We start from the raw sequence: 13,891 nt of genomic DNA on the forward strand, positions 1-13,891 counted from the left end.
TTTTTTGATGCTTCACTTTTCTTGTCAGACAGTTTATCATGACAGCAGTACATTTAGCGTTAATACCACGGCAGTACGGATGACTCTGTGGTTCTCTCATGATCGTACTAATTACCTATCATTGTAAAATTTATTGATCAATTGCTCGTGACTAGTGAGTAACGAGATGCTTAAATGGTATTTTTTTCGAAGTCTGTCAGCCTTCCCTAAACTTCTGAGGCTTCATTACTTGGGAACACGGCTACAATATGGCACCTAAACTGTTGGTCCATGATCCTGGAGGCTGACTGTACCTATCATGTGGGTACCTATTGTCTTCTCAAAGGCGGTTCAAAAAGAGAGTCACTAATCGCCTTGGGTGTTACTTAAAGTCTCTGCTCCTCAATCAAATAGATGGCAGACCAAAGGGGTAATATTTTTTAGGGCTAACTTGTGTCTTCTTTAGCAGTTCTTAAAGTATCACTCTGGAATGTTAATTTGCAGACACTAGAGTCTTCTAACATCCAGTTTCACTTACCAGGTGTTTCCCTGCATGTGAAGATGATGATGTTTGGTTTGTGGGGCGTTCAACTGCGCGTTCATCAGCGCCCTTACAAAGTCCGAATTTCTTGCACAGTCCAATTTTTTACACAGTCCAATCTAACCACTGTCCCGAATGATGATGATGATGAAATGATGAGGAAAACACAAAGACCCAGCCCCGGGCAGAGAAAATCCCCAACCCAGCCGGGAACCGAACCCAGGACCCCGTGATCCCGAACCAGCAACGCTAGCCACCTTTTATTTATGTTATTTTGTTTTATTTTACTTTTTTGGTTTAAGAGTAGAATGATCAGTTCTGAGCAGGAAGGGTAGGGGTCAAAACCCGAAGCCTGTCCGCGATGCCTGCCCCCTTCCATCCCTGAATCACTCCCTCAAGTAGCTTTTTTTTTTACCGGGAACAGGGCAAATAAACAAAATATTTTTATTGGTACGAGCTTAAATACAACAGAAATGCCATCCTTCCGGCGAAAATGAAACGAGACATTACACTCGAACAAGGCGAGCAAATTTTTTTGTTAACAAGTAGTCGTGCGGTCTAGGGCGTCTTGTCACGGTTCGTGCGGCTCCCACCGTCGGATGTTCGAGTCCTCCCTCGGGCATGGGTGTGTGTGTTGTCCTTAGAGTAACTGGGTTTAAGTTAGATTAAGTAGTGCGTAAAGCCTAGGGACCGATGACCTCAGCAGTTTGGTCCCATAGCCCTTACCACAAATTTCCAATTAACAAGGTGCAGCAAAAAAAATAATAACAATAATACTAATATAAGCAAAGAGATGTGAAGCAATAGACAGTGGAGTTGGGGGAATAACCAGCGTGTTCTGGTGTAGTGCACAAAAGAAAGGAGGCGCGTGTCCATGCGTCTACTCCACTATGGGCTACGATATAGAAAGTAGCGAGGAGAGTCTCAGATGTTAACAGAGAGGGGGGAGTATTGTCCGCGTGTAGCACCATCCAGCTGAGCGGGGATGACGTAAAGATCGCGTGTAGGTAATTGGCGAAGAAGGCGGTAGCGCGGTCGGTGGTCAACTTCACTGTGGGCGGTTTGTAAGTACAGCCAGAAGCCAAGGTGTTATTTGTCGCTATCATTATACATGTAGGTAATCGTCCACCCCTTGACCCATAAATCGCATGATTTTTGGTGGCGGGGAAATACGTATCCTCAGGATGGATAAAAGTCCATCGGTCAATCGAATCCGGCGGAACGCGGAGGTAACAAGCAACGAACTGTCGGCCAAGTTTCCAGACGTCACTGGTGGCAGCATAAGTCAGTTGGTGGATATCGTCATCCATGAGGTGGCAAATGGAACAAAGCGGAGAGTCCGTTAGTCCGATGGCGTGAAGACGTTGATTTGTCGCGAATTTTCTACTTGCGACGTGGTGCCATGTTGCCCGGACGTTGGGGGGAAGGAAAGTCTAGTGGATATGACGCCAAACCGCGAGCTACCCCTTGATGGAGGTGTGAGTTCGATGTTGTTGCTGGATATATAACGAAGAAGTACTCACCCAGTCTTCAGGCCTACCGGGACCATCCGACCGCCGTGTCATCCTCCGAAGCCATTCTTGACCGAAGCCACTACTATTCGGTCGAGTAGCTCCTCAATTGGCGTAACAGGCTGAGTGCAGCCCGAAAAATGGCAACAGCGCATGGCGGCCTGGATGGTCACCCATCCAAGTGCCGACCACGCCCGACAGCGCTTAACTTCGGTGATCTCACGGGAACCGGTGTAACCACTGCGGCAAGGCCGTTGCCTATAACGATGAAGTGGGGTGTAAACATCTTTAGGTCGAGAAGAACGCGTGGACGGTAAGTGTGTGTGAGCATAACTGAAGTCGACGATGATGGTTCAAATGGCTCTGAGCACTATGGGACTTAACTTCTGAGATCATCAGTCCCCTAGAACTTAGAACTACTTAAACCTAAGGAAATCACACACATCCATGCCCGAGGCAGGATTGGAACCTGTGACCGTAGCGGTCACACGGTTCCAGACTGTAGCGCCTAGAACCGCTCGGCCACTCCGGCCGGCCGTCGACGATGAAATAAGAAATGTGCGTCAGATGGTGCTTGATGTGTCCGACTGGTACTGTAGGCATTATGGTTGCGGGCATAAGAATTTCCAGCAAGCTACGCGTAAGGGAGGTGCCCACGTTCCACTGCTTGTGCATGGTGGACATGTACAAGGACGCCGCTCGGAGTCGCACATTGACAAGACAGAGGCCTCCCGCTCGCGGGGGAAGGGTGAGCGTTTCGTAGCGGACCTTAAAGAACGTACCGTACGTAACAGAGTATCCGAAAGGAGACTGGAAGCTGCGTCCAATAGTTGATGGCAGCAGGAGTACCTGTGCGATGTGGACCATTCTGGACGCCACATGTTGATTGAGGTATTGGACACATTGTAAAGAATCGAGTCGGCGGAGGAGATTTTGTCGCACCGCCGTGCGTATAATTTGGAGTGCCCGCCGAATATTGATACCAGTGGAACGGCGCACGGTGGAGGTGAAAATGATACCAAGGTATCGTAGTTTCTGGACACACGGAAGAGGTACTAAGTCGTCGTGTGAGAGCCCGCGTGCAATGTACATCGCCGTGGATTTAGCCACATTCATGTTACTGCCCGCTGCAGTTTCGTACGTTGATATCAAATCAAGCACCGTTTTTGTTTCACACCGTGAGCGGACCAAGAGGAGGAGGTCGTCCGCATACGCATGACACCGAAAACTATGCTGTCGCAAAGTGAGACCAGAAAGGTGGCTCGTCAGACTCCCGACGACTGGCTCCAGGTTTATGGCATAGAGTAGGGTCGAAAGTGGGGAACCTTGCCATACGGAAAGCCGGATCGTTACTGGTCCCGCCGCACGGCCATTGACCTGAATCAGCGATTCGGCGGTGCCGTACAGGCGCCGTATGACATTGATAAAGCCTGGTGGAAAACCCATTCGGCTCATCACTGAGAACAGAAAACGATGCCGCACCTTGTCGAATGCGCAGTCATAATCGATGGCAACCACCGCGGCGCGGAGTCTGCACGCCGCCGCCAGTGCAATAAAATCACAACATTCTCCTGTGTCCGTTTGTATATTAACCGAGCCACCCGTAGTTGTCTGTAGCGGGGATAGAATACTAGGCAGTATCTTGCGGCATCGCGTCGCCAGGAGACGCGTAAAATTTTTACAGTGTGCGTTAAGCAGTGTCAGGGGATGGTAATGTGCTGTCGTCACTGGCGGTGTCGGTGGATGGGTATAATAATTCCCGTGACAAAGGACGGCAGTACGGCGTTCCCCATCGTCATCCGTTCATGAAACATCGTCGTCCACCGTGACGCCATTAGTGTGAGGAAAGCGCAATAAAATTCTATCGGCAATCCGTCGACATCAGGTGACTTATTCAGAGCACCTTTATTGATTGCATCGTGGACTTCGTCATGCGTAATAGGCTCCATCAGCTCGTCCGCTTCATCGCTAGCGATGGTGCGAGTTACGTGTGGTAACACAGACTCCTCAGCGTGGTTGTTGGTAGTCACCTCCTGGTATATTGTGTGGCAGGGCATTTACGAACTCGACCTGGCAAGTGACTTGCTGGGCGCGACAGATGTAGATCTCGGTGATGAGTCGTTGTCGTCGGTGTTTCCTATCGGAGGTGATATGATGCACGGTGGGATGTTCTTGTTCCGCCAAATCTTAACGTCGGGTCCGCACCATCGCCCTCTGCAGTCGACGGCGTGTCAACGTTACAATTTGTGCCTTAATCCTGCTGCGCTCCCTCTGGGTGTCAGGGGTGGGCGGCTGCGCGTCCAGGTCGCGGAGAACGGCGTAGAAATAGTCGGTAGCGTGCCGGCGCCACGCAGTTACTTCCTTGCCATACTGAATCAAGGTACGTCGAATGGCAGGTTTGGCACATTCCAGCCACCAAGTTAAGGTCGTGCAACACTCAGGTAAGCGACGTTCACAGGTGGCCCATGTCTCGGTAACACGTTGAAGACATTCGGAATCATGAAGATGGGAGGAGTTTAGCTTCCACGGTGCACGACTACGCCGGACCACTTGCTGGGGGAGGAGAATGTTGCAGATGTAGGCACAGTGGTCCGAAAGGCCAAGGGCCGAAGTTCTGCACCTTGGATTGCAGGTGTGAGTTCCCGAGAGACGTAAAACCTATCAAGGCGGCTCGCGGAGTGACTCGTCTGGTTTCCGCGCCCGGGTTCCCGGGCTCTATTCCCGGCGGGGTCAGGGATTTTCTCTGCCTCGTGATGACTGGGTGTTGTGTGATGTCCTTAGGTTAGTTAGGTTTAAGTAGTTCTGAGTTCTAGGGGACTGATGGTGGTGGTGGTTGTTGGGATGTTTAAGGGGGACTAAACAGCTAAGGTCATCAGTCCCCCAGAGGGGGACGTTGTTTGCATGTTCGTCCCTCTGTGTCGGAAGAGGGGACTGATGACCATAGATGTTAAGTCCCATAGTGCTCAGAGCCATTTGAACCATTTTTGACTCGTCTGGTAAGTATGTCCAGGCGCGTCACTGTGCCAAAACTTCCCAAGTGTCGCGGAGCAACAGATCACGAACGACAAGACGCAGTTTTTGACAGGTGTTGTAGTGGTTCATTTGATCCTTAGGGTGTAGGACACAATTAAAATCGCCCCCAAGCAAGTAATGGTCAAAGCGTCCAAGAAACAAAGGGGTGATTTCTTCTGAATAGAAGTGTGCCCCATCGCGTCTGCGGGTGGAGCCTGACGGAGGGTAAATGTTGACAATACGCGTCCCCATGACGGTGACGGCCATGCCTCTGGCGGATGGAAGGTATGTGATATCAGCCACTGGAATGCCTTCTCGTGCGTAGATGGCTACGCCGCATCCCAGGTGGTCACCAGGAGAAGTATAAGTGTTATATCCCGCGACGTCTGTAAGTGTGGCCAAGTGTACTTCCTGTAGTAGTGCGATGTTGACGTGCGATGCCCATATCATCTCTCGCAGCAGTTGAAGTTTCACGGGGGAGCTAATGGTGTTAGTGTTGATCGTCGCTACTCGGTAGTTTTGCAGCCGTACCCCGCCGTGGAGGGGAACTCCATCAGCGGAGGGTGAAGAGGGGCGAGGCAATGGCGAGTCATGCCGGACGCTACCAGTCAGCGTTATCGGCGGCGTAACTAGGCTTCCGTCTGGGGTAGCTCTGTCCCCAACTTGTGGTCCGGGCCTTCGTCAACTTCGTTACTCTACGCCAATGAAGGCGCTGTCGTTGTGACGTTCGTACGTTGCACTTCGGTCGTAGGAGTTGAAGACGTCTCGGCGGCAGTCGCAATGGTGGAGTCCATTGGCTCAGGTGCACCTGGGCGAGCCGGCAGAGTAGGCACCGGCACAGCCACAGTCGACGTCATGTCGTCATTCGTATCGTGGTGCAGGTTCTCCGAGGCCTCGTCGGGCCGGACGGCCTCTGGAGCTTCAGCGGGACGTGATCCGTCTCGTTCCGAGACCGTACGACGCCTCCTCTCGCGCCTTTTAGGTGGACGTTGTTTGCATGTTCGTCCCTCTGTGTCGGAAGACGGAATGGAGTCGCGGCGCTCTGGGAGGAAAGCCTCCGCAGGAACGACAGTTAGTTAGTTAGTTACGTGTTCCATTGATCAATATCACGGAAAACCGTTATGATGGGGAACATGTCAAATGCACAAGAGTGCACACAGGAAACAAGGATTTTCTTACATTATAGTGTTATTCCTGTTATACCTAAATATTTCTGTTATCTATCCCATTCCCTTAAATGACACAAAATGCATATATTATGTCTCCAGATTAATTTACTCACATTCAATAATTCATCTATGGTATAGAAAGAGTTGTCAAGGAGGTATGATTTCAGTTTGTTTTTGAAACTATTACTGCTGTCTGTCAGACATTTTATTTCATCTGGTAATTTATCAAAAAGTTTTATAGCAGTATATTTTACCCCCTTCTGTGCCAAAGATAGGTTAAGTGAAGGATAGTGTAGGTCTTTCTTTTTTCTGGTATTGTAATCATGAATGTCGCTGTTGATTTTAAACTGGTCCATGTTGTTGAGAAAATTTTTTATTACTGAGTAAATGTACTGTGAAGCAGTTGTAAGAATTCCTAACCTTTTAAACAGATGCATACAGGATGTGCGACTATGAGCCTTACACATTATTCTAAATACTTTCTTTTGAGCAGTGAATACCTTTTGCCTAAGTGTTGAGTTGCCCCAGAACATTATTCCGTATGACATCAGAGACTGGAAGTATGCAAAGTATGTTAGCTTTCTCATTTCTACATCCTCAAAATTGGTAATTATTCTGATTGCAAAAGTTGCTGAACCTAGTCGCTTTAGGAGATCCAAAATATGAGTTTTCCAATTAAGATTCTCATCTATATGTACACCCAAAAACTTAGTGTGCTCTGCCCTGGCTACTGACGTCTTTTGATGTGTTATGTTCATTGAAGGAATTATACTTTTTGCAGCAGAAAATTGGATGTACTGTGTTTTTTCAAAGTTCAGAGGAAGCCCATTCGCAGAAAACCAATTAATAACTTTTCCAAAGACCTTATTTGTATCATTTTCTATCGGACTTTCTTTCACTGGATTAATAATTATGCTTGTATCATCAGCAAACAGTGTCAGTTTAGCATCTTATTTCACATGAGAAGGGAGGTCATTCACATATATCAAGAACAGGAGGGGACCCATGATCGAACCTTGTGGAACACCTAATGTAATTTCACCCCAGTTGGATGAAGTGGCAAACTCCTTTGAATCATTTGAAGCATATAAAGAGATTTTTTGCTTCCTGTTCTGTAGATATGACTTAAACCACTCATATGCTGTTCCATTTATACCATAGAATTGTTATTTTTCCAGCATAATGTCATGGTTCACACAATCAAATGCTTTGGATAAGTCGCAGAATATTCCTACTGGTGACATTTTACTATTTAAAGACTCTGTTATGTGGACAGTGAAATTGTGAAGGGACGTCCATATCATCGGCCGGGTGGGGATCGTAAGTCGTCGCTGTTAGTAGGGAAGCCAGAGTAGCGTCAGGTTGTGAGTGCGACGCGTCGACCCCTGCGATATCCGTATGAGCAGGAAGGGTCACCGGTATATGATATGACGGGCGGCGGCCGGTGGGAGAAGAAGAGAGCGCCGATGCGCAGGTAATCGGTGAAACCGTCGTCCGAGTCAGAGGCGCCACGGTAGCGGTTGGCAATTTGGTGATTCTTCGCTGAAGACACTCAGACCTAAGGTGGCCTCCTTTGCCACATCCGGAACAGGTCCTGGGTTGGCCGTCGCATATGACGACCGCGCGGCATCCGCTAATTTGTAGGTAAGATGGCACGTGGCGATGGAGATCGATGGTGATCTGTCGTACACCGTTAAGAACGGGGTACGTTTGGAATTGCGCCCAGAATTCGGCAGTGTGGCCATGTACAGTCCCATAGGGGCGGAAAGCCGCGATAACGTCTTCCACCGGGAGCTCGAACAAGAGTTCGAAAACTCGTATGGTGCGCATTCACAAGCCTGCGTGGTCGACAGTGACCGTACCGACATTTCCGTCGGCGTGGCAAAAGCGTAGTCCGTGTTTGGTGTCTCGAAGTATTCTTTCGCACACCGCGTCATTGACGACTTTGACGTACACCATACTGCTTAATATGGACAAATGGAAGCCCAAGATGTCGGAAGCTGGGATCATTTGGTCTTGTGTAGTCGTTGCAGAAGATGAAATGTAGTGTTGATTTTCTAAAACGGTTGACCATGGTTCTAGTACACGTAAGCGGCGCGTGACGGCCGCTGAAATGTAAACAACAGCGAGCGCGTGTGCTCCGCAGGCGGAAACAACAGCACGTCCGCACTGTACGGCTGTGAAAGCCGGATTGTCGCGATCATCAGCGCCCGTACAAAGTACCAATTTCTTACACAGTCCAGTTTTTTACACAGTTCAATCTAGCCACTGTCACGAATGATGATGATGATGATGAAAACACAAACAACCAGACCCCGGGCAGAGAAAATCCCCAACCCGGCCAGGAATCGAAACCAGGACCCCGTGATCCCGAGCCAGCAACGCTAGGCACTAGACCACGAGCTGCGGACCCTGCATGTGTTTGCTTTTCTTCAATCTACAAAATTATAAATGTTTATAATTTTATATCCATCCATCGAGGGTGTGAGAACACGTGTTTTTTCGCAATATATTGGTAATGAAAGAGTTCTCATTGCAAACATTATGTAAGCATTATGGTATGTAGAGACACAATATCAACGACGACAAAGTTAGTTCAAGTCATAAGTAACGCAGGATAGCATTGGGACGTAATAGGAATTTGTTCATACCTGCACAACAGACACCTGCTGACTGATGTAGTAGTTGCTGATCCATAATTCCAAAACTATTCGGTTCACGAGTCCTGACACCTTCGGTTATTGTGAAAGTAAAATCATTAGACCTAATGATATAGAGAAATGTAAGAGGTGAGAGTTTGTAGGTCAACAGAAGTAGAAAATTTTGAGGTTCTTGAGTCTTGCGAATTGTAACAGATTAATTTTTGAAGCTGTGAAAGAGGATTTAAAGTCAAAATTATTAAAGAACGGAACTTTATTTTGTGTTCTCTGATAGGCTAAACCGGGATGTACTGCCTATGCAGCGATATCGTGTACTGGGATACCTACAGTGGAATAAGTGAAACTAGAAACGAAGCGAACCTAGAGGGTATCATAATACCGAATGAATAAACTCATTTGCTGGTTAGCTCATCTGTAGCATCGTCAGTTATCCACTTGTTGTTACTCTTGTTTCAGATGTCATTTAATCGAATTAGCGCAGTAGTGCCCAAGCTGAAAATATTCGGTTCGAATCATAGTTGTGCAATATGTTTTAAGTGTCAGAAGTTTGAAACTGCCTCAAGTAAGATTTCAAATTTGGAAAACATCTGCAGACCAGCCTTTACCTCTGCTTTCTCATAGTGACGTTTTTTATTTATTTTTATTATTTTACATATCTAGTGCCGTAGTACCAAATTGAGAAGCCAATCTCCATGGTCATGGGACGTGTCAGTACATGAAATTACAACAGAAAAGTAATAACAGATAAGATAAAATGTTTACAAATCCTAAAAAGACGAAAAGCTATAAGTTAACATAAACGATGTTAACATTACAGCACGGAAATCAGCTTCATTTTTCAAGGAACTCTTTGACAAAATAGAAGAAGTGACCCATGAGGAAACTGTTCAGTTTAGATTTAACATCGCGTTGATTACTGGTAAGTTTTATAAATTCTTGTGACACTTTATTGAAAATGGATACAGGAGAATACAGCACGCCTTTCTACAGAAGAGTCAAGGAAGTGCTATTCAAATTCAGATTGGATTTCTGCCTAGTATTAACTGAGTGAAAGCTGCTAATTCTTGGGAATAAGCAGATATTGTTAACAAGAAACGACATTAAAGAAAATACGAGGGGCGTTCAGAAAGTAAGCTCCGATCGGTCGCGAAATGGAAACGACTATGAAAATCCGATAAAGTTTTGCACAGATGTGTTGGGTAGTGTCTCTAGTATAACCCCAGTTAGCATCACGTCGCTCTTCTCATTTCTGAGCTCGCAGTGAGTGCGTAAAGATGTCTAGAAAATAGTGTCTGCCGCCAAGTACGAGGGCCTGGTGAGAAATATCGCCTGAAGCTATGCAGCTAACATTACATAACTGTCGTGCTGTTTCGTCTTCACGACAATTCTCAGCCGCATTCTGCAGGGGCAATGAATATGCTCCTGCATCGTTTTCAAATGGAAATGTTAGATTACCCACAATACAGTCCGCAATTGTCTCCCCCTGAGTTTCATCTCTGGTCACATGAACCGCTGTCTTTGAAGACAACATTTTGACACAGACAACGAGGTGTAGGCCAGCGTGGAGAATTGGCGGAAAGCACTGGCGGCTGCCTTCTATGATGAGGCTATTGAAAAGTTGGTACAACGCTATGACAAAAGTCTAAGTCAGAACGGCGACTACGTAGAGAAGTAGCTGAAAGGTGTAGCTAATTGTTACAAGTAAAACATTTCTGATGTTCACTGTGGTTTCAATTTGGCAATCAATCGGAGCTTACTTTCTGAACAGGCCTCGTATATACTGAGATGCCAGTGACAGAATACCGACACTGATGATCAGCGGTCGACAGGAGGTTCCCAAACTTACGCAAGTTGTTGTGCTAACATCCCATTTCTGAGCCAAAAATACCCTTTGAGGAAGGGGAAAAGTTACCCCAAAATATAATATCATACGTCCTAAACAAATAAAAATAAGTGAAGCAGACATGTCAAATTGTAACTTACTTCAGATATTGTTCTAATAGTAAAAATGGCAGCATTAAGTATTTGACAAGATCCTGAACATGGGCTTTCCACGATAGTTTACTATCTATCTGAACACCTACAGATTTGAACTGTTCGGTGTCACTAATGACACGTCCATTCTGTGTATTAAAACATCAGGTTTTGTTGAATTGTGGGTTAGAAATTGTAAAAACTGAGTCTTACTGTGAATTAGCGTTAGTTTGTTTTCTATAAGTCATGAACTTACATCCTGAACTCCACTATCTGAAACAGTGCCAATGTTAGACAGGCATACTAGAAGGTATATCATTTATATACTACGTGATCTAAAGTATCCGGACACCTGGCTGAAAATGACTTACAAGTTTGTGGGACCCTCCATCGTTAATGCTGGAATTCAATATGGTGTTGGCCCACCCTTAGCCTTGATGACAGCTTCCACTCTCGCAGGCATACGTTCAATTAGGCGCTGGAAGGTTTCTTGGGGAATGACAGCCCATTCTTCACGGAGTGCTGCACAGAGGAGAGGTATCGATGTCGGTCGGTGAGGCCTGGCATAAAGACGGAGTTCCAAAACATCCCAAAAGTGTTCTCTAGGTTTCAGGTTAGGACTCTGTGCAGTCCAGTCCATCACAGGGGTATTATTCTCTTGTAACCACTCCGCCTCAGGCCGTGTATTATGAACAGGTGCTCGATCGTGTTAAAAGATGCAATTGCCATCCCCGAATTGCTCTTCGACAGTGGGAGGCAAGAAGGTGGATATAACATCAATGTAGACCTATGCTGTGATAGTGCCATGCAGAACATAAGGGATCCAAGCTCCCTCCATGAAAAAAACCACCACACCATAACATCACTGCCTCTGATTTTTACTGTTGGCGCTACACACGCTGGCAGATGACGTTCACCGGGCATTCGTCATACCCACACACTACCATCGGATCACCACATTGTGTGCCGTGATTCGTCACTCCACAAAACGTTTTTCCACTCTTCAGTCGTCCAATGTTTACGCTCCTTACACCAAACGAGGCGTAGTTTGGCGTTTACCGTCGTGATGTGTGGCTTATTAGCAGCCGCTCGACCATGAAATCCAACTTTTCTCACCTCTCGCCTAACTGTCATAGTATTTGCAGTGGATCCTGATGCAGTTTGGAACTCCTGTGTGATGATCTGGATAGATGTCTGCCTATTACACATTAAAACCCTCTTCAACTGTCAGCGTTCTCTGTCAGTCAACAGATGAGGTCTGCCTGTACGCTTTGTGCTGTACGTGTCCCTTCACGTTTCCACTTCACTGTCAAATCGGAAATAGTGGACCTATTGATGTTTAGGAGTGTGGAAATCTCGCGTACAGACGTATGACACAAGTGACACCCTATCACCTGACCACGTTCGAAGTCCGTGAGTTTCGCGCAGCGCCCCATTCTGCTCTCTCACGATGTCTAATGACTACTGAGGTCGCTGATATAGAGTTCAAATGCCTCTGAGCACTATGGGACTTAACATCTGAGGTCATCAGTCCCCTAGAACTTAGAACTACTTAAACTTAACTAACCTAAGGACATCACACACATCCATGCCCGAGGCAGGATTCGAACCTGCTACCGTAGCGGTCGCGCGGTTCCAGACTGAAGCACCTAGAACCGCTCGGCCACAGCGGCCGGCACTGATATGGAGTACCTGGCAGTAGGTGGCAGCACAACGTACCTAATGTGAAAAACGTATGTTTTTAGGGGTGTCCGGATACTTTTTATCACATAGTGTATCGTTCTACAGCACAGTATTTCACTACAGACACGCTCACGACACAGCTACACATTGTGTCGCTAGTTGGTAGAACATGTTCGTTTAAGAATTAGAGACACAAAAAAAAATCCGAGTAGGGAGACACAGCGTGGTTGGGTGACCAGTGGAATCCGTTTTCTTTCTTTTCAGAGGTGTATCTGGCGAGTATTGACAAGCTAAAGAAGATGGAAGTTAGGGTCTCCGAAAAGGAAAAAGTAAGATTAGGGTTTGCTGTTCCTTCGCAGTCGATATCACACGAGAAAAAATTCGTTTTGTGCAGGTACGTGACCGGAAATCTTTTGTGACTTTTACGATGAAAGTCTTTCAGCATTCGTTTAAACTCTTCGGGGAAACCACGAAAAACTTGTTTGGCGGAGATTGACCGCTGCCCATCCCGAATGTCTATCCAGCCCCCTAAACATTGCGTCACCTCGCTCAGAGACAATACTGTTTTAATTACATCTTTTTATTAATGTGATTACACCTTTCTCCCATGCGCTGATAACAATGCAAGCCGAAAACATGCTAACAGGAGAAAGAGAAGCATAGATAATCCTCTCTCTTTTTCTTTTCGCTTATTACAACCAAAACTCTCAATATTTTTTGACTGCCGAAAGAACTAAGCCTGGCTGTGATCCACATACAATAGGTGGCTGTAAGTCACCGGACAACACACTGAACGTGCTCTGTATGCAGACACAATGCATAAACTTCGTGCCGGCCGTAGTGGCCGAGCGGTTCTAGGCGCTACAGTCTGGATCCGCGCGACCGCTACGGTCGCAGATTCGAATCCTGCCTCGGGCATGGATGCGTGTGATGTCCTTAGGTTAGTTAGGTTTAAGTATTTCTAAGTTCTAGGGGACTGATGACCTCAGAAGTTAAGTCCCATAGTGATCAGAGCCATTTTAACCATTTCTTGAACCATAAACTTCGTGCACGTGTTTAATGCCAAAGTGAGTGAACGTAGAAAAAAATGGTTCAAATGGCTCCAAGTGCTATGGGACTTAACATCTGAGTCAACAGTCCCCTAGACTTAGAACTACTTAAACCTAACTAACCTAAGGACATCACACACATCCATGCCCGAGGCAGGATTCGAACCTGCGACCTAGCAGCAGCACGGTTCCGGACTGAAGAGCCTAGAACCGCTCGGCCACATCGGTCGGCGACTGAATGAAGAGAAGTAATTTCTAACAGGATGTCACAGTATGCGCTCACTGGCATTCCTCTAGACAGACTTTATAGTAG

General features: G+C 46.7%; 1 pseudogene; it reads right to left on the minus strand.

Annotated features, from left to right (window-relative positions):
* Positions 1–2,172: 2,172 nt before the first annotated feature.
* On the minus strand, positions 2,173–2,290 carry LOC124723557 (annotated as a pseudogene).
* Positions 2,291–13,891: the final 11,601 nt, after the last annotated feature.

Source organism: Schistocerca piceifrons, chromosome X (assembly GCF_021461385.2).
Source record: "Schistocerca piceifrons isolate TAMUIC-IGC-003096 chromosome X, iqSchPice1.1, whole genome shotgun sequence".
Classification (NCBI taxonomy): Eukaryota; Metazoa; Arthropoda; class Insecta; order Orthoptera; family Acrididae; genus Schistocerca; species Schistocerca piceifrons.